Raw genomic sequence first — 22,757 nt, 5'->3', positions numbered from 1 at the left:
GACAATATAAAACTTTTAATAATTGTCTTTTAACGACATAAAACCAAGGTATTTATTGTCTTGTAGAGAAAATTTCTTTATCTAGAGACAATAAATATGTAATTGTAAAGAGAGATGATATCCTTTTTAATATCACCTATATGAACGAATGTAATACTAATATATTTAAAACTATTATTTAATATGCACAAATTAAATTAAAATTAAAATTTTATTATAATTAAAATATTTTTTAATAGATTAAATAAATATTAATTATTTACCTTTTATTTATCATAAACTAATAAATAAATAAAATTATATAATTTGTAACTTTTAATGTTTCCAAATATCAATAATATAATAAGCAAACATGAATTAAAAAATCATATTTATTGCATTTATTATCAATGTTGCCTTACAAAATAGTGTAGAAGTTAATCCATAAGAAAATGAACATAACATAAATATGACATTCAACACTAGCAGTTGAGTGTTTATGTACACACAAGAAAGAGCCTATAGGAGTATATTCTTTTCCACAATGAGAAATAATTATTCACAAGTGATTGAAGAACCATAAAGCCCACCACAATTTATACAAATGATTGAAGAACAATAAGAGTTGAAGTGAGTGCAAGTGTTGTCATCCTCAAGTCCTGAGAGTTGATTGTTTTTGTTCACAATTTTAGAGACTCTCTTATGTATATGTACTACAATACTAAGAATGGTGCCAACATAAATAAGATTCATGCACTTAAAAGGGGATTTGATTTGCTGGCTATCAATGAAGCTTCCATATCTATCACCTGTATGAAAAAGATAGATTAAAGAGTTTAATATATAAGCTTCATAATCACTTGATAAGCTTGAAGTACAATGATAACATAAGATAAAATGACAATCACATCAATGATAAGCTAAGGTAAATACACTAGATAAGCTTGAAATCAGAGATTTTAATATATAAGCTTGATAATCACTTGATAAGATTGAAGTACAATGATAACATAAGATAAAATGACAATCACATCCATGATAAGCTAAGGTAAATGCATAAACCCAAGCCGAATCCAATCTTAAACAACAATCATTTCTTAAGTTGATGAAAGCTATTCCTACCTACACCCTTCCTATGAAAATGGGTGTTAAGAAACAATGTCAATTCTGCCCACAACCTGCTATTATGATTGGACCATCTCGAATAAAATAGGATTAAAAAGCTAATGGTATTGTCTCCACTTACAACCTTACATGATGTTGACAATCTGCTTGTATACCATTTTTAATACAATATATAGCTTGACAACTTCTATACTGCAATGCAATTCAAGCCTAGTCATTAGATAATAAAAGGAAAAAAAGGTTGCTAGAAATCATGACTTACAACCTTACCATCACGATACAATAAATGAAGCAACATATGATAGTATAATAGTTAAAAGATGAAACATATAACTATTTGAATAAAATAATATAATAGGTGGATATGTACATTTAAAATGGCTACATAATATATTAATGAGTCTCATTTGTTTTTTATATGCCCTACTGTGTGTCGTATCCTGATCTTTCAATGATTTCATTGAGATTGTACGTTTTACGATGTTTTGCCCTAATTTGACATGGTCCTTTACCATTTATCTCTCCACACCATGGATCCTCCTAGGGTTTTGATGCATCTAGCATTTCTTTTGGCCATGTTGAATTTTTTCTTTCTTTCACGAAAGGTCTAATCTTAACTATATAGAATACCTTTATCACTGCTCACTCCTAGATTTGTGAAAGTGGCAGTGAAGATGATAGTAGTTATCAAAGTTACAACTATTGATAGCCTTTGAACTGATTCCTTATGGGAGTAGATGTCTTATGTTTTTTTCCTCACTTATTCTCAATCCCATTTGCATTCTCAAATAAATAGACTAAATTTTCAGGGATGACTCCAAATTCATCTTGAGATAAACTGTGATGCAAGGCTTGAAGCTGCTTTGTCCCATAGTAATCTATAGGAGAATAAACAACCCAGCTACTAGAGAATCTAAACATTAGTATTAGTGATCTCTTCGTAAGTTTGTTCTTGAATTTTGATTTGCTTCTTCCTCAATCTGAATATTTTTGATATGTCTAGATGATGTCAACCGATCCTTCCCTTGCATAATAATTCCATGTTATCAAATATAAATTTCCGTAGTCTTTGTGTATGATTTATAGTTGCAATATCATGCATCAATCCTCTACTTGGACTATTGGTGATAAACATTCTAGAATTCTAATCACATCTCCTTAGATACGGTTTGTTTACAAGTAGTTCTTAAAGGACACCATCAAAAATCCTATTTTAAGTTCATTGTCTCAATTCACAACTCAAATTCTCCCTAGGTTCTACTGCACGCATCAAATTTCGCTTCAATTTTGGAAAAGTTCTTATTGGATCCTTCTCTGCAAACCCACAGTGTAAATACAAGACCCAGGCTATATTTGGGTCTGAATGTATCCGAACCCATAGTTGGGCCTGACTGAAATCAAACCCATGTTTGGGCCAGACCAAACTGGGACCCTAGTTTTCTAGGGAAGAATTTGGTCAACTTATACCATTGATTTATAAAAAATTACAGCTCTGATTCACTTTTATGTTTTGATAGGTTTGGAATGTATTGAAATACATTTGTACTTTTTGGAGTATATTTGCATAAAATTATCATCATTTTGCCTACATTCTAGTTACATGTTTGATGAAAATTGATACAAGCGTGAAAAACTCAATCTCTTGAAATCTACTAGGTGAACATGAAAACTAAACCAAATATTTTGTATTACTGAAATTAGGGCAAGTCAAAATACATTTGGCACGCTTCTGTGATAGTCGTCACTCCTCTCAGGTGTTATTGAATGTGATCAATTGATTGATTGATGAGACTAGTCTTGCATTCGAATTAGTTTTAGCTGAAAGCCCTAATTTACTATAATTAGGTTATGGATAATTGTGACTATGTTTGTGTGAAGTTGATTATTTTACATCCCCATTTGGGTACAGTAGAGAGCATAAAGCCATGCTAGAGATGTCTTGATAAACACTTTGATGAAACATTAAGAGTTCATTTTACCATGATTTTTTGGAGCTTTAAATGTTTTAGGGTGTTGTTGATCCTGTCTAACTATTACATTTCCTGATCCAAAGTCATCTATTCAATATCTAATGTTTCTAAAAACTCACGTTGTGAATTTGTGTTGATGATAATACTTGTTTTATGTTTTACTAAATTTGCCCAGCTTCTTTCGATAAGAATGAGAATCTTTCTATAATAGCCCACTTAACAAAGTAGCATTATAAGGATGAAATTTGAATAATTGATGAATTACTAAGAGTCATGTTTATTGTAAGGTAATTCAGTATAGTTTAGCCTAGAAGTCTTTTTCAATATATTGTTCTCTAAATAACATCATAATTTCATGTTGTGATATATGATAAAGGTATGAACTATTTTGACTATAGCAATATTGAATGTTATAGTGATACTACTATTAAAATAAAGGCTTAGCAGATCTATCATTTTCATAGCTTTCTTTCTTTGTGCAGTCGTCAATGATTGTGGTTCTTGATGTGCAAGATGTGTACACCCCTCTTCAGATAGAGCTCATCGTCCCAATTTTTGAGGTTTGTGTTTTTGTGTTGTCAAGCCCTTTTGAATTTAAAATGTTTTACCATTTTTTTCCAAGCATAACTTTTCAACCTTTTTACTGTAGAAAACATTAACCTTATCCATTGTTGGACAATCTCAACTTTAACTCTATAGGACACATTAACCTTATCTATTGTTATTGTACAATTTAATCTATCTGGTGAAGTGAATATTGTTATTAACTAAGCCATCCAATTAGAGATGGCTTTTGTGACATACCACTAATTTTCTACTTCTTTGATGACATCCCAATTTAGTTGGTTTTTGTTTAAGGTTTTTCAATTAATATGATGCATTTTTTGAATTCATGCTAGTCAACTATATGGGCCATCTAGTTTTTCTGGACTGAAATGATCTGCATTATTGCCTATGCAACCCCTAAAGTCGTCCAAATTATACTTATTTTCCATACAACCAATCAACCTCCCGACATTCCTCATGCATTTTTCGTTCTTAGCCTCCACATCTAAAATGCCCAACATAACACTAGATTATGGATACTTTAGGATCCAGCTGATTGATTTGTCCAAAGCATCCTGACACTTAGATTAGATGATCTGCTAAGTAAATTGGAGCATCTAGAAGTCACCTAGCAATTACTCCAGTTGCTCAAATAGAGCCTCATGAATCATCATGAGTTGGTTCCTTAGACCATGCATTTGCATCAAGAATGTTGATAATCATGTCTCTACCCTCACATTTGCATCAACAATGTTGATAATCATGTTTCTATCCTCTTCATCTAGTAGTAAGAAGAGGAACACAACCTACTCTTCTCTTGACTCCACTACACACCAACAATGTGGGCCAAAGTAAAAATGCATTCCTTGTGTTGTTCAGTTCCCCTTTCAGTAAATTTTGTGAGCCCTTTCCTACATGTTCTTATTCAGGAGGAAGCTTATTCCTGCACCAAATTCTACAATCCTAGATAGCTTTTCTTGGGCTATGAAGATCTCCATTATTGCTTGTGTAGCCCGAAAAATCCTCCAAATTATACTACTTTTCCATACCATTCCCAATCAAGCTCTCTTCCTTCCTCGTGCATTTTGCCTTCTTAGCCTGAAGATCCAAAATGTCCAACATGACACTAGATTCTATATGCTATGGGAGACAACTGATCAGTCTGTCCAAAGAATCCCAACAAACCACCCCAAATGCCCTTACACTTCAATTTTGGCCAACTCTTTAGGAAATTTGCAATGCTCTTATATTTTGGACCCATCTAGTTCAATTCATTAGAAACCACTTGCAATATTGTTTAAGGAAAGGACACAACATTAAGTGGTCTAATGTCACTTTCACACTTTTGCAGAGAACACACCAACTTGGGCCACTCATCTTTGTTTTATGTACCCTTTCTCTTGTAAGGACACCTTTGTTCAAAACGGTCCAAAGAAAAGCACTTGCTTTCACAAGAAACCTCTTACTCCAACAAAGCTCTATTGGCAGTCATCATTATTTTGTGTGTTACTAGTAGATATTGTCATTGTGTAGCCCAAGCAAGCATAGTATTGGCCTAATATGGTAGCACACCATTGAATCTCAACATTAGTATTAGTGATCTCTTCACAGGTTTGTTCTTGAATTTTGATTTGATTCTTCCTCAATCCGAATATTTTCAATGTTTGCCTATACCATCCTACCTTGAATGTGTACTTTGTCAATATAATGCACCACATTCTTCCCCTGAGTTTGAAGTAAGATCTCTTTTAATACTGCAGGAATCCATTCCACAGGTCAGCCCGAAAGTTTGTTATTCTCCAATTATTCACCCACAAGTTAGATAATTTATAATGTTGATTGACAATCCCACTCGAACCTTAATACAACTATACTGGTGCTACTAACTACCAAAGTGAGTTTCCTACTTGGATTGAGACTATCCAAATACTAGTTTTGCATGATTTCACACCATAATTTCTTAGGGTGTTTGAACAACTTCTAGACCAATTTGGCACTCAATGCATTGCCTTTTTTACTTTATTTCTTTAATTCCCACCCCACCATATTCAAATGGTTTAGTCACGTTGTCCTAGTGCTCCAACGAGAATCTTTTGCTTTCATTCATCCCATCCCATTAAAATTTCTTCCAACCTTCTTTCATGTTAGAGGCCTCCTACCAAGCAAGACATGATATATATATATATATATATATATATATATATATATATATATATATATATATATATATATATATATATATATATATATATATATATATCATCCCATATATATATATATATATATATATATATCATCCCATAACTGCTTTTAGCATGATTACTTGATTGATGAGTGACAACCATCTCCAGTTCCACGTATTAGCGTTACCCAATTCTTTTCTATTGTATTATTTCATAATGATATTTTGGCAACCCCACTGAAAAATGAAACCTTCAAATGTTTAGCCGGAGTGGAATCCACTGTACATTGAAGTGTTGTAGCAATATGTTGCCTCTATTTAAGAGCACATAAATATACGGAGTGGCCTAGGGTGAATCAATAGATAAATAATTTGTAACCTTTCTAAAACTTGATTAAATATAACAACAATGTTTATAAAGCTCAATCATCACATATGTAAGATTTAACAAATTAGGACACTAAAGAACACAAAATTTATGTCAAACCCCTTAATGGAAAAACCCCATCCCAAGTAAATGTTTTCGTATATCTTCTTTTACAACGTTTGTAGGCACCAACCTGCTAAATGCACCAACCCTCAATAAACTACAATTTCTTCACTTTGTAGGCACCAACCCCTAAACATGAAGCACCAACTTCACTAAAATGAGACGATAACCTCACCAGTTCCATTGTACTGCAATGGTGATCATAAATCTGCCAGAAACTTGATTACAATATCCTCTTTTAATCTGCTATAAACCCCTCACATTCTTCTTCTTAAATATGGAGGTATTATTCTTATGTATAATACCTTCACTTTAATTCTGGTGTGTATGTGTGTGCGTGCGTAAATCTGCCAAAAAATTATTACAATATCCTCTTTTAATCTACTATAAACCCCTCACATTCTTCTTATTAAATATGGAGGTATTATTCTTATGTATAATACCTTCACTTTAGCTCTGGTGTGTATGTGTGTGTGCGCGCGCGTGTGTGCATGTGTGTGTGTGCGTGTGTGTGTGTGTGCCTGCACCAACTTCACTAAAATGAGACGGTAACTTCACCAATTCCATTGTATTGCAATGGTGATCATAAATCTGCCAAAAACTTGATTACAATATCCTCTTTTAATTTGCTATTAACCCCTTACATTCTTCTTAATTCAAAAGGTATTATTCTTGTGTATAATACTTTCACTTTAAATCTAGTGTGTGTGTGTGTGTGTGCGCGCGCGCGTGCGCACGTGTGTGCGTGCATGTGTGGGCATGTGCACCTGTGTGTGTGCGCGTGCACGTGCATGTGTGCGTGTGCGTGCGCTCACACAATGCACCCTCTCTTCACCCCTCATACAGTATTTATTTTTTACCTTTCCTTATGCTCTTTCATGAAGGGATGCATCCCTTAAAATTTACACACCTTTTACAAAAACACGATTGTTTGTAGACAAATTTCATTTACTCTCATATGATGCATGCCTTTTAGTAACTTTATTAATCACCATTGTTTGTGAAAGTGCATCCTTTAATTAGCACATTTTGATCATTCTTGATTGCCTTTTGTTTGTATTTTTTTGCTTTTGACAAGTCACCACCTTTATACTATAATCCACATCTCTTTTTTGATAAATATAAATCACTTCTCTTGCACACATATATAATCAAACAAGTTAATATATGTTCTTTATTGTTGTTTCTATGTTGATCATTGTCCATTGTATTTACCACTTTGAATTTTCATATATTATTACCTTTGAACAATTGTTATTCACTCAACCAATAATTTCTTCTTTTCAATGCTTAACTTGGGCAACAATGCTTACTATTATTTGACTGCCATAATTCAATGTAAATGTAGAATCATTGCTCTTCAAACCTTGAATGCTGCCACTAACATAATCTTAATCACTTCTTAGAACATTATCATTGTTCAATAGTTTACTTGTTTCTACCACAAGTGTTGCCACAGTTATCATATAACGAGTGATGTGCTTGAGACAAGTACTCATTTAAAAAACACATTTCCTTGCAAATGAAGATCACACGCAAAAGTTTTTGTACTTGCATTCTCACTGCATCACATCAACCACTACAAATGAATGAAATATAAGCAAAACTCATTCCTAAATGCCATATAGCTTTTGAATTTATTTTTCAAGGTTGTGTAAATTAAACTTGTCTTTGTCATGCATTTGTTCAACATTTTTTCTTTCTTTCTAACAATGCGAATGATCATCTTGAGATCAATGAGAACATTTGAATAGCCATCTCTTGTTGGTGTTGAAGAAATGTACCTTCGACTCATCCTTATTTATTATTTGGCCAGAACTTTTGCTATATAGATCACTAGTATTTTAATTTTATAATGGTTTCGGCCCATCTGATGCCCACATCCCTAAAGAGCATTGTTTCCTCTACAAACTGGGTGTGTGTAATTAGATCCATACCTGTAGCCTTTGGAATGCCTCTCCAACAATAAATCCACTACCTTTGTTTTATGAGATATCCTAATTTAGCTTCTATGAGTATAATGAATAAAAATGGGTACATAGGGTCCCCCTTCTGTAATCCCTGTGAAGAATCAAAGAAGCCATAGAGGGGTCCATTGACTGCAATTCATATACGCATGGTGGATGTGCAATAAAATATATTATGTAGCCACTCCTTACAAAAACTAAATATTTTCAATATGCTGAGCAAAAATCTCCACTTAATCCCATTATAAGCCTGATAATGTGGAGTTTGATCATTGTATTACTCTCTTTATCCTAGTTTATTATCCTTAATTGAATTAATTATTCCATTTACTATTATTATGTTGTCCATTGTGTGTCTTCGTGGAGTAAATCCATATTGCTCTTCTGATATCAACTACCCCAAAATCTTTTTAACCTGTAAGTGATATCTTTTGATATGATTTTGTATGATGTATTGCATAGGGATATCGGTCTAAAATCTGTCATTGATTTGCATTCTGTCTTATTGGGTATGATTTTGTATGATGTATTGCATAGGGATATCGGTCTAAAATCTGTCATTGATTTGCATTCTGTCTTTTGATATGATTTTGTATGATGTATTGCATAGGGATATCGGTCTAAAATCTGTAATTGATTTGCATTTTGTCTTATTGGGTATCAATGTGATCATTATATTTTTTATTTCCTTCACATATTTATTCTTTTTCTTGAATATATACAAAACAAAATACTTAAGAGGAAAGTAAAGGGTTCTGACAAGTGATATACTCAATGTTGCTCCATGTGGTGCCACCCTACAAGTTATGAAATATAAAGCAAATAAGATAAAAATAGGAAGCATATAACCTTAAAATGGGTGTAAAGTGCTTGGAGATAAACTATCGTTTGGATGGTCGCTAATGCTATATGACATCGCTATTGTCTGCATTGCAGGGTTTTCTACCGCTAATGATATTTAAGCGTGAAGCATATCCAATGTCACTGCTAGATATGGACAAACCTTCAATATCAAACTGTAGACATATATTGATCAGCAATCACATACTTCAAGTGGATTTTTATTATTAGTAGGTTGGTTGTTTGCATGTACACAATCAAAATAATTGATTATTGTCGTTGACTCTGTACATCTGCATCACTTGATTAGATTTTGTTCAACTGTTGAAGGCTCCTAATGTCCTCTGCAATTTGATTTGATTTTGCTAGTAGTTACTGGGTGTCTTTCATGTGAAAAATAAATCACAACCTATTAAAATTTCGCTTGGCACAAGGCAATGTCGATTGACAGACTTGCTCGGCACAAGAGGGTGCCGAGTGATAGGAAGATGTTGTCGAGTAAGCTTGGCACAAGGAGTTGAGTGACTCGACACTAAGGGCAACTTGGCACAATGTATGCCGAGTGAGCTTGGTCACCATTGCAAGGTGATGCTCAGCAACAAACGATGTCGAGTGAGCTCGACAGTAATAGCAGAGAGTGAGCTCGGCCAAAGATTAAACCGAAAGAGCTATTCAGCAGCCTTGCAGTCTGGACATTTCCACCATTAAAACTCAGAGGGAAAAACTTCAAAATTTGCAAGTATGGATACCTTAAATGCAAAACATGTAATGTTAAGTAGAAGGAAGACAACTATAAGCCAAGTATGCCTGCTAGCTTGCTTGCTTATATTCTATTCAACAAAACTATTACAAAATCTGGGAGCATTTGACTTCAACCAGAAAAACCCTAAAACTTTAAACTAATAAAACTTAAACTTCAAACTTACAGCTCTAATGGTTGCATACAACAATGCCTACAGCAATCACTGCTTCACAAGTCGAATCAATAAGAACTTACAGAATAACAAAAGAGTTCAACTCGTGCTGAAACTTCCTTCTGTCTTCTGACCTTTCTGCACTTTTCTTCCTTTGCTTTGATCTACTTCTTTTCTTCTTTTCTTCTCCTCTCTGCTCTGCAACTGATTTAACTCTTCTACTCTACTCTCTTCAACTGATCGAATGAATCAAATACATTCCTTTTTGTCTCTTGGCAAAACCGTTTTCCCTCTCATTTCAAATTTGAACTCACCTATCGTGCATTCAATGTTCTTGATTGTTGTGTAGGCCATCAAGGTGGTAGGTGGGAGTTTGGCTACAGGGGCAACCGACCTACTACATTAAATTTTTGACACTCCCCCTTTGTCCCGAGCCAAACAAAAAAAAGGATTACTCTTGATCCAAATCAACTACACCAAGACTCTCTCTTAGGTGCACAAAAGTTCCAATGCCTAAAAGCTTAGTGAATGTCTGCTAGTTGCTACTCAAACTTGCAAAATTCCATCTTGATATCCCCATTCTCCACCAACTCTCTGATGAAGTGATATTTGATCTCTATATGCTTGCTTCTCCCATGAAAAATTGGATTCTTAGATAGTGCAATTGAGGAGATGTTGTCACAAAAGATTGTGGTTCCATCCTCTTGTCTTTCATTCAAATCTATCAGGATTCTGCTTAACCAAATAGCTTGACATGTTGTTGCATTCACTGCTATGTATTTAGCCTCTGTTGTAGATTGAGCAACAATAAGTTGCTTCTTGGATGCCCATGAAATTGCACCCGATCCCATATGGAACATGTGTCCGAAAGTGCTCTTCCTATCATCTAAGCTTCCAACCCAATCACTACTCGTGTAACCAACCAATTTGAAATCATTTTCTGTAGTATACAATATTTCAAATCCCTTGGTACCATTCACATACTTTAGGATCCTCTTTCCTGCTTGCCAATGGGAATCCTTTGGTGTTTCCATAAATCTAAAAATAAAACTTACTGCATGCATCATGTTTGGTCGAGTTGCATTGAAATACATCAGACTTCCAACCATACTCTTGTATAATGTTGGATTCACAATTTTGCTACAATCTTCCTTGCTCAACTTCAGACCTGCTGTTGTTGGTGTTGGGGTTGTCTTGTTGTTCTGCATTTTGAATCTCTCCAAAATTTGCTTTGCATATTTTTCTTAAGAGATGAAGATGCCATCATGCATTTGTTTTACTTCTATGCCTAGAAAGTACTTCAAGAGACCTAGATCTATTATTTCAAATTCATTTTTTATGACCTCTTTGAACTCACCAATTAGGAAATTGTCATTTCCAGTGAAGATTAAGTCATCAACATACAAGACAAAAATCAACACTTTACCACTTATTGCCTTAATGTAGAAAGTGGACTCACCATTGCTTTTGCTAAAGCCATTGCTCATCAATTATGAGTCAATCCTACTATACCATGCCCATGGAGCTTGCTTGAGCCCATATAGAGCTCTTTTCAATCTATACACCTTGTGTTCTTCACTTGCAATTTCATAAGCAAGTGGCTGCTCCACATATACTTCTTCCTTCGATACACCATTCAAGAAGGCGTACTTCACATCTATTTGATATACCTTTCATTTGTGTTGGGCTACAATTGCTATGACAACACACACGGTTTCCATTTTTGCAACCAGGGCATGTGTCTCATCATAATCTCTGCCATATTGTTGCTTGTACTCTTTAACCACTAAACATGCCTTATGTCTATCTATATTTCCTTCAACATTGCACTTGATCTTGTAAACCCATCTCACTCCAATTACTTGCTTTTTGGGAAGCAAAGTATTTAACTCTCATGTCTCATTTTTTTCAATAGCATCTATCTCCTCATCCATGACATTACATCATTTCTCTTCATTCACAACTTCCTCAAAATAAATCGGAGCACTATGAGAAAATAATGCAAAATTTGCACTCTCATCATACCTTTCATCTTAGTATATCTCCTTTAAACTTTTAGTCTTTCTTCGCAATAGGGAGGCGAGAGTGGGATTTGAATTTTCAATATTGTTACTGCTACTGTTTTGCATTCTAGCTCAAGGTTGCCTTGATGTGCTTGGAGCTATTGTTGGGCATGTTAAGGGCTACTTGCCTTTTTGCCTTTGTCTGTAATCCTTGTTCGCTGCTCCATTTTCTTGCTGATCACCAATGTCATCTTCTTCCTCTTCAATGGTAGGCATTTTACTTGAAGTGTTTGAGTATTCATCTACCAAGCCATCCCATGATCGATTCTCAAGAAACTCCACATCTCTTGAGATGATGATCTTCTTGTCAATTGGATCATATAGCCTATAAGCCTTTGGTTCTGAGTTGTACTCTATGAAAGTACACTTCACACCTTTGTCATCCAGCTTTTGCCTTTGTTCTTTGGGCACATGTGCATATGCTACACATCCGAACACTCTCAAGATTTCAATTGTCCATCTGTTTCTTGACCAAGCCTCAAGAGGTATCTTGTCACGAACTGATTTTGTAGGACACTTGTTGATCAAATATATTGTTGTCACTACAACTTCTCCCAATATTCATTTGGGAGTCCTTTTGCTTTCATCAGGCTTCTAACCATTTCAAAAATGGTCCTGTTTTTCCTCTCAACCACTCCATCTTTCTGCGGAGCATAACTAGTTGTAAGCTTTTTTCTTATGCCATTTTTCCTGCAAAAATTTACAAACATATTAGAGGTATACTCCCCTCCTCTATCTGATCTAAGGACTTTTACATAGTGTCCACATTCTTTTTCAGACAGGGCTTTAAATTCAATAAATTTGCCAAATGCCTCATATTTGTTCTTCAAAAAATACACCCATGTCCTACAACTGAAGTTATCTATGAATGTCATAAAATAAGTACCCCTCCTAATAGAAGTAGTTTGCATAGGGCCTACCAAATCAGAATGCACCAATTCTAATGATGCTCTCGCCTTTCTAAAATTTTCAAAATTAAAAGGAAGTCTATGTTGCTTAGCCAAAATGCAAGCCTCACACTTGTCATAAGAATCTACTATGCTTGGCAAACCATCTACCATTCTTTTCTTGGACAACAAATTTAAACCAGCAAGGCCAAGATGCCCATACCTAAGATGCCAAAGCTTGGATGGGTTTGCAATCATGCTTCTAATAGCTTATTATTGATCTGCTGTTGTACATGCATGTTTGGGTAGTGCAGCACTAACTTGAGAAGAGAAACATGTCTCTATCTTCAACAGGAACATCCAGTTCTTTGTCATTTGGATTGTTGCAAGTAGTCTATTACTCCCATCCTTCTCATGAATGACACACTTGTCATTTTCCATTAGCACTTTACATCCATTTTGAATGAGTTGTCCAACACTCATCAAATTGTGTTTCATACTGGGGGCAAAATACACATTCTGTATCTCCTTCCTCTCACCTTGTTTGGTGCAAACCATGATAGATCCTTTGCCCACTATGGGAACAATTCCATTGTTTCCCATCTTAATTTCAAACTTGAAAGTCTTGTCAATGAAATAGAATATACTTTCATTACCACTCATGTGGTTGCTACGATTGATGTCCAGGTACCATACCTTACAGCTGCCCTTTTCAACAATGTTACACATGATGAAAGTTGCGGGATTGTTTGCATTTCCAATATTCACATCAGCCATATTAGCATTCTGCTTTGACTGATCACCCTGTTTCTTCCAGCATTCACTTGCATAACACCCATACTTATGACAATATTGGCATTCACCATTACTCTTATTGGAATTTAATTCTTCTTACCTCCTCTAGAGTTGTTTTGAGAGGTGTTTGCTCCCTCTTGGTTGCTTGCTCTTCTTGAGCCTTCTGCACCAACATTCTTTTGACCATTCCTTCCACGACCTCTACTTCTTGAGCCTCTACTGGAGTCGTTTCTTCCTCTCCCCTTGCCTCTTGAATTCTCTTGAGCCTTGAAAGACTGCTCTTGGGAGGTGGTTGCTGATCTGTTAATCCGATGCTCATGGGTTTGGAGTGTTCCCATCAACTCATCCATGGTCAAGGTGGTGAGGTCCTTTGCTTCCTCAATGGTCATTACAAGGTTGTCATATTTCTGAGGTAAACTCCTCAGTATCTTCTCTATGATCCTCTACTCTAAATAATCTTCTCCATTTGACTTGAGTTGGTTTATCAAAGTGGAAATTCGTGAGTTGAACTTTGTAATAGGTTCATTGTCCTTCATCTAAAGGTTCTCAAACTCTCTTCTAATCATTTGTAGCTTCACTACTCTGACCTTATCAATCCCCTTGAAGTTTGTCTCAAGGATATCTCATGCTTCCTTTGCATAATTTGTTGTTGCAATCTTGGGATAAACTCTCTGTCATTGTTGTCTCAATCAGACTTAATGCCTTAGCATCCTTTCTCCTTGACTCTTTCAATTGAGTCTTCTATGGGTTTGTGAAGGCAGCATACAATGTTGGGACTATAACATCATTCAAACCATTTACCACAAACTCCCACAAATCATTAGCTACTATTATGGTTTTCGTCTTCTTTGTCAATGTGTCATAATTTTGTCCATTAAAAGATGATGGTTGTTGTCATATCTTTCTTACATCTCCTGCCATATCAAATATCCCTAAAAACAAATGCCCTAACTCACTGTGGATGTGGGGCCTCAAAGCTCTGATACCATGTGAAAAATAAATCACAACCTATTAAAATTTTGCTCGGCACAAGGCAATGCCGAGTGACAAACTTGCTCAACACAAGTGACAAAAAGATGGTGCCGAGTAAGCTCGACAGAAGGAGCCAAGTGACTCGGCATTAAGGGCAACTTAGCACAATGTATGTCGAGTGAGCTCGGTAGTGAAGATGCCGAGTGAGCTCGGTCATCGTTGCAAGGTGATGCTAAGCAATAGAGGATGCCGAGTGAGCTCGGTAGTAATAGCAGAGAGTGAGCTCAGCCAAAGACTAAACTGAGTGAGCTATTTAGCAGACTTACAGTCTGGACATTTCCACCATTAAAACTCAGAGGGAAAAACTTCAAAACTTGCAAGTATGGATATCTTAAATGCAAAACATGTAACGTTAAGTAGAAGGAAGACAACTATAAGCCAAGTATGCTTGCTTGCTTATATTCTATTCAACAAAACTATTACAAAATGTGGGAGCATTCAGCGTCACCAGAAAAACCCTAAAACTTCAAGCTGATAAAACTTAAACTTAAAACTTATAGCGCTAATGGCTGCATACAACAATGCCTGGAGCAATCACTGCTTCACAAGTCGAATCAATAAGAATTTACAAAATAACAAAAGAGTCTAACTCGTGCTGAAACTTCCTCTTGTCTTCTAACCTTTCTACGCTTTCTTCCTCTACTTTGATCTACTGATCTACTTCTTTTCTTCTTTTCTTCTCCTCTTTGCTCTGCAACTAATTTAACTCTTCTGCTCTACTCTCTTCAACTGATCAAATGAATCAAATACATTCCTTTTTATCTCTTAGCAAAACCGTTTTCCCTCTCATTTTAAATTTAAGTTCACCTACCATGAATTCAATGTTCTTGACTGTTGTGCAGGTCATCAGGGTGGTAGGTGGGCGTTTGGCTCCAAGGGCAACTGCCCTACTGCATTAAATTTCTGACATTTCAGATATTCTATGCACAACATATGGCATTCGAATGGTGTACAGTCCTTGAATACACTTTTGCACCAATAATAATTTATCTCTATATCTCTGTGTCCACATATGGCATATGCATTTATCTCTCCAAAGTCATGATATGCTCAAAAAAAACTACATCATTACAATAGTCTTCACTTCATGTAATCTATGCTGATTGAGTGATGATTTGACAATTTTGACTCTGCCATATCAGCGTTTGGAAATTTGACTAGGCATAGAATTAACTGTTTACTTTTCACATAGAACTTATTTGTTTACTTTTCACACCAAGCTGCCCCATACAGATCCCTTAATTACATCGTTGCTCATCAAATAAATTTTTTATCTCCATCTCATCTACCAAACAATGTATTTATCATTGTCTCTATTTAGATCTCCCCAATGATACTTTTCACTTCTTCATGTTCTGCCACTAATTCTTCTTCTCAAGGTAATACGCACTAGTGTTATTAATTTATATATTCTCTTGTTTTCAAAACTCCAAACTATATAATAGCTTATGTAATTGAATATGATAGGATTTATTCAACATATATAACTGAAGAATATCTAATTCAATGCATTAGATTATGTCATATGATATGTGTAGATTCACTTTAATTTTAGCTAATCATTTCCTTAAACCTAGATATCTATTGTTAACTCTGCCTTCTAAGCAAAAAATACCTTATATAAAGTATAGTACCTATTTTCAGTATAGGATACAGCTTGTTGACTGTTGTTTTGTGTTTTCAGGGTTGTTCGAGAGCCGAAGTTGATGATTTAGGATATAAAAGTTACTCTTCCACTATTTTTTAATATGTTATGTATTTTCATATATCTCAATGCCTATTTATGTAATGATACTAATAAATATGATGCTCTTTGCTGTGCCTTCACTACGAATATTGGAAATTATTTTGGCAACACTTACCAAATTATTTTGACAACACTTAGTAATGAATATCGTATTTGTGATTTATTATTTATTAGTAAAATATTCAATCTAAATTTGGTGAACAAACTGTCTAGACTATTCTGGTTCGTCATTAAGTCATTGATTATAAGAGACGGTCATATTTACTTTTTTGATTAGGTATTGTGGTGTCTAATTTTTCCATCAGTTTCTGTCCTTACAGGCTTAACTCAGCCTTCTCATTTGATGACTATGTATTACTTATGTGGTCTGTTGGGTGCACATTTCTGTATGGGGCATATTTTTCATCTTCAATATTATTTCAGCTACCTTAATAATTTTGATTTTACAGTACTACATTAGATATAACTTATAAGGTTACAGTTCTCATCCTGATTCTTTATTTGTTGTATAATTTTGATTATTCTCATTGTTGAAATCCATTGCTTCACACACTGCATATTTATAGCATCAACTTCTTTTAATATAACAAATATATCAATACCACACACCATAACTACCAAATGTTTTTAAAGTATGTTTGTCCTACATGCCACAACTAGTAGAATGGATTGGCCTGGCATTGGCACATAAAAGCAAGTCATGCTGCAATGAATCAGGTCTGCACATAAGAAACATATAGTTTAGAGCACAATTCTTCATTCAAGCCACTCTAAACAATATAGTCTTTTCTTGTACTTTAGCTGATTACCATTTTAATTGACTGGAAAAGAGAGATCCATAATTTATGAAGCCACTTAGAAAAACAAAGATAGGAGCCAGTAGAAAGAGTTGTAGACTCAATGAAATGACTCACCATCAATTACTTTTGAATGAACTCCAAGCCTATGCACATTAACGACAATAGCTTCACAACCTATCCAGATAACAAAGTTTGTCTGTTTCTGCTAATCTAGTCAGGATCTCATTCCACAGTCTGTTTCCCATATGTTAGTAAGGCCTTCTTTAATCTACTCAAAGTTACCCCATAAATAAATAAAAGTAATGACTTTATTGAGAATATTCACAACTGGTCTTGGAGGCTGATTAAATAGATTATAAAATCATGCTTTTTCAATTTCTTGGTCAAATGCAGGCTACCTCAATAGTCCATGAAAAAGTACCTTTAAATCTTGAAGTCACAATTTCTTTTGGCTGATTAAGATAAAAATGCTCCATTTTATCTTACAACTGTTAAGATCATGCACAATTTTCTTTTGACTACTAATATCTGCTAAGATGGATTCAAATCAATCTTATGTTTAATCAGGTTATAGGAGTGGATCTTGTAGAACTTAATAATATAGGGGTGCATAGGATATCTTGTTTAGTAATAAATAGTGGGTTGGCCATTGGATTACAATAGTCTGCAATAAAAAATGCCAGTATTGACATGTTGTGATGGTCTGGTATTTATTTTGTTGGTATTGTCATCAAGGTTCAAACCCTAGTGGGGGATGCTATTGTTAAATGTTTAACTGGGGATGATATCCCCCATTTGTGGCCTTACAGATTCGTAGCTCTGGGTCAAATGCATTCACCATTGATTCCAAAAATGAAGACTGATAAAATGATTGATATTACCGTGTCCATTCAAGTATAAGGAACAAGAGAACTTCTATGATAAACAATTTCAACTAACACCAAACTGAGGCACAAGTATTCCAGACCTAGGTCTCTAAAGATGTGCTTCAAATCGCTTAATAATCCTCAGCTACTTAATAGAAGATAACATAAAAGGAAAAGCTAATCAAAGAACAAATCTCAAAAATGATGTCTTTTTTTAAAATACCATTTCCCATATGATGGGATCAATTTGAGTGGAATGTCCTATTATATCACATTGCTATGTTCAAAAGCAATAAAATATTTGAATTTTCCTTGAGTAATCATATATTATTGCTCATGCCTATCATAATCGCAACTCAATCTTTGGGACGAGGATAGAAATCTGATGTCAGACTAAGCACAACTAGATATAAGTGGAGATAGTTTACATCAACAGCTTTATGTTTAAAACAATTCACAAAAAGAATATGACAATTTGTCATATCCTTGCTGTGCAAATCATATTTGAATGTCCAAAGATGAAGAAATTACATTATTAAGAGCAACCTTTTAGGTGACAACAATATGCTAATCATAAATGTGAAAAACCTTGCTGCTCTGTTAAAGAGTTTGAAAATAAAATTAACTATCACAAAAGATACTTGTACAATTTTTGTTCTACCTTATCCCTTTCCAAGAACTCCCATTCAAAAAGTGACTCAATCCATTTCTTTATCACTGAAGGGTATGGCAAAAAATGTGCCTCTAAGTGTGTGTTTACCTCAGCAACAATATTGTTATGGTCTAAAATATGCCTTGCTTTCACAATTTTAACAATGACACTGTTAATTTGGGGCTTCCTATCTTCCTCCACCCTCTGATGGGTCTCCTATTATTCTATTTCACTCTCTCTTTGCAGCAATCATGCAAATTTCTACCTCGTAGAATTTCCAAGTAAAGTTCTTGTCGAAGTAGAAGTTATATTCTTCATCAACCTCCCTACCCATAGGTTCCTTAACAAGCACATTTCTTCCTCTTACACATGCAAGAGACAAAATGCATCTTTTTATGTCTGAAGCAGGCATTCCATTGCTTCTGCAATTTCATTATAACTCAAGTGTTGTGCAGAGTCAAAAAGAAGAAGGATACACATCTGATAGGTTCATGTCTGTGACAATTTGCAAAGACTACCTTCAAATCTGGTGTACCCATGTTTGTCTGCCATGTCAGGCTATGGCCAGTGTGAATGCTTAAGATAGTATGCCTTGAACTTGTCACACACTGCCAAAATTTCTTTTGGAAAGTTGCACTTTACACCAACTTGTCTTGGCCGTGAACCTGTAGTGAGATCCTGGACAACCAAAGTAGGACCTTCATTCACATCTCCAGATGCTCCCACCATTGAATTGAAACCTTGCAAAGCATCATTAGATATCTTCGTGTCTGTAAACATGCCTTCCAACTTTGAAGTGAACTGATAACCACACTCTGTTTTTAATCTCACCATAAGGCTTCTCTCTGCATCATCTCAAGCAGTCTTTCCTGATAGAAGTCTCTCAGCTAAGTGTTGCTTGTAATATTTTTTAAAGACATCCTTCTCTTGAAGATTAGGAAACAATACCATCACTTTCTCCAAAAAAGCCTCCACATCATCTTTATTATTTAGCAAGCTGTCGCTTGATTCATTATTATTATGAAAGTATTGAATCTTGTAATAATAATTTTTTTAATCCACTCTTATGCGATGGGGAATGGATGTCGTGGTTTCTCCTTTTATCTTTCATCGGGTTTTATTTCGGTATGATGATTTGGAAATCTGGAAGTCTGATATTATGGGACCCGTCATCACTGAAAGATTCTTTTATATTCCTTATTCTTTATTACTGTGTGAGACGATCTTTTCCACTCATGTGTGTCCTGGGGGCCGGAATAACAAATGCAAAGTTATAGTCACGTGTAGAACTAGGTATCTTTTTCCAATGAATGTCCATATATATGAAAAGGAATTTCTATCAAATAACGATAGTTGGAAGTTGTTCGACATTCATGCTTTCCCTAAGTCCAAGGGAAATAGACCACCAAAGTACACACTTTGGCTGGTTGCTGCATCTATGTCAAACTACAGTCTAGAAGGAGAGTGGGAGTTAAAATTGAAAGAAATGCTGATATCAAAGTAGCCCATCTTGAAAATTTTGAAGCCGAGAGTTATGACTCCCTGCATCGACATCTAAAAATCTGCTTTGCCTACTTTTTTTTCTTTCCCAAGGACTATATTATTGCACGTGAATATCTCATACATTTGTGGATAGAAAAGGGACTTATTACTCAATCACATCTAGGTGAAGATGAGTTGGACATTGGGTTGAGTTGCCTGAGTCAGCTTGCAAATATATGTTGAAAATATTGATTGGGTTTTCCCTATGTTTATGTGATAACAAACCTTCATTAGTGTCAATTTTTTCAAATTTGTCAAATGGATGAATTCTGTCTGAAAGCTGAAGCTATTTGTCTGGGATTTCCCTCAGCTGTATTAGAATTAGGCTAAGTTACCGATTCGGACGCAGATTCCAGAAGCGGATACGGGATGCGGGGATTTTTTTTATTTTTTTTTGGACGTGGATGCGGGAGGAAACGTGTATATATATATATATATATATATATAGTATAATATTAACATATGCAAAGAAATGCAAGAAATATACAAAAACAAATCATTTGATAAATCATAATATGACTATTAATCTATGATACTTAACAGTTAACTGAACCCTTAAACAAAATTCAAGATATTTCAAAATTCATATGATATTCATATATCAATATCAATATGTGCTTGTCCAACATTAGCGTTTAGTCTTGACTCTTAAACAATAAGTTCAAACAGGTCATGTTCAAGATTCCAACAAAATAAAATTTAAAAACATGGTAAATGATTGAAGTTTGAAAATTCAATCAATCAGAGTCTGACTCTGAATCATAGGGATTTGCAAGAAAATCCACATTCTCATTGTCATCTCCAACTACTGAAAGATCATTTGAACCAAGCATGGTTCCACTTATGCTAGATGCACCACGTGCCACACTAACATCATCACCGTCTCCAACTGTAACAAGATCATGAAGTGTTGCATCCAAATCTGCACACTCAGGGGCTACATCCCAAAGCTTTGTTGCCCCTTCCTTGTAATGATCATTCTTACGTGACAAAAGACACAAGTTGGTGTGGACAAAGACCAAGTCCTCAGCTTTCTTGGAGCCTAACCGGTTGCGCTTCACCGAATGGATAAAGGAGTATGTACTCCAATTCCTTTCAGCAGCAGAAGAACTAGCAACCTATATAGTTGTCACAAAACATACAAATGAAAAGCAAATTAATTTTATAGAATGTGTGAAACACTAAATTCTACAATGCAAGTGTAAACATAAAATTTTAAAACAAATTTACAAAACAAAATAAAAAATTTACTTGTGATGGGACTTTGATTGCAAGAGGTTGAAGATGCTTGAAAGGTTGACCATACATGTACCACCATGTGATAGCTCCCATTCTATTTTGGTCCTTTAGTGCAAATGGAGAATGCTTTAACCCCGAAGCAAACAACCCAAATTCTTCCCTCACTTTTTCATGCATTTCTTCTAGTGGAAAGAGTCTTGAAAGGGCTTTGTGGCACCCCTCAGCAACCTCCTCATCTGCAAATGGTGCAACTCTACCCGACATACCAGCTATCTCCTCACTATAGTACCTAGGAGATAAGGCATATGCAAGGAGGTGCAATGGGGTAGTCATCTTATTCCAGCGATGGTTGATAATTGCTTGCACTTGTTTGCATAAGGCTTCACATTGTGTGGGGTCACTCTCATGTGCTTGTATAGAATGTTTTACCTTCTCAACCATGGTGTCCATGCCATCATACACATCCCCTAAGCAAGGTGAATCTGTATCAGCAAAACGGAGCATAGTCATGATGGGCTCAGTGAAATCCAATACATATGCCACACGAGCCCACCAACTCTCATTCAAGATCACATTCCTGATCCTTTGTGCTCTTTCTGAATTTGAGACCTTCCATACACCCCATTGATGACCAATGACCATTTGACTTAATGCATCTTTTACCTTGAGGAGTCATCTCATAACGATTGTATGAGATACAAAACGGGTCTCAGCAACCTAAGCAAGTTAACAATATGTCAACTGACAATATAATTATAAATTTTAATTTTTAACTAAATTACAAAACCATGAAACTTAGTAATTTAAAAAAATTAATTTACCTTTAGCAACTCCAATTTGGGGTATGTTCTAAAAATGGATTGTGACATGTGGCGATTGGTCACAAACATTTGTATGTCCTCCCCCTCTTCATATATTTTCTTCACCCAATCTACTTCAGTGCCAATCCTCTGCATGATCAAGTTAAGGGAGTGAACAGTGCATGGAGTCCAAAAAATATGATCATACCGACTCTCAACTAAAGCACCCGCACCCCTGCAATTTTTCTCATTGTCAGTGACCACCTGTACCACATTCTCACTACCCACCATCTCGATGGCCTCAATGAGAATTCTAGAAAT

General features: G+C 35.2%; 1 long non-coding RNA gene and 1 pseudogene across 1 annotated transcript in view; both read right to left on the bottom strand.

Annotated features, from left to right (window-relative positions):
• Positions 1–353: 353 nt before the first annotated feature.
• Positions 354–22,757, bottom strand: part of LOC149563308 (uncharacterized) — a 30,180-nt gene continuing 7,776 nt past the window's right edge. The window contains exon 2 of the long non-coding RNA XR_016364061.1: positions 354–788. This is a non-coding gene — a long non-coding RNA (uncharacterized LOC149563308). The remainder of the gene's footprint in view (positions 789–22,757) is intronic.
• Positions 18,579–19,896, bottom strand: LOC149563309 (cullin-3A pseudogene; annotated as a pseudogene).

Source organism: Cupressus sempervirens, chromosome 4 (assembly GCF_028749045.1).
Source record: "Cupressus sempervirens isolate cs-2001-9-10 chromosome 4, ASM2874904v1, whole genome shotgun sequence".
NCBI lineage: Eukaryota > Viridiplantae > Streptophyta > Pinopsida > Cupressales > Cupressaceae > Cupressus > Cupressus sempervirens.
The sequence above is the reverse complement of the archived record's forward strand: the minus strand, read 5'-3'. Positions and strand labels throughout refer to the sequence as shown.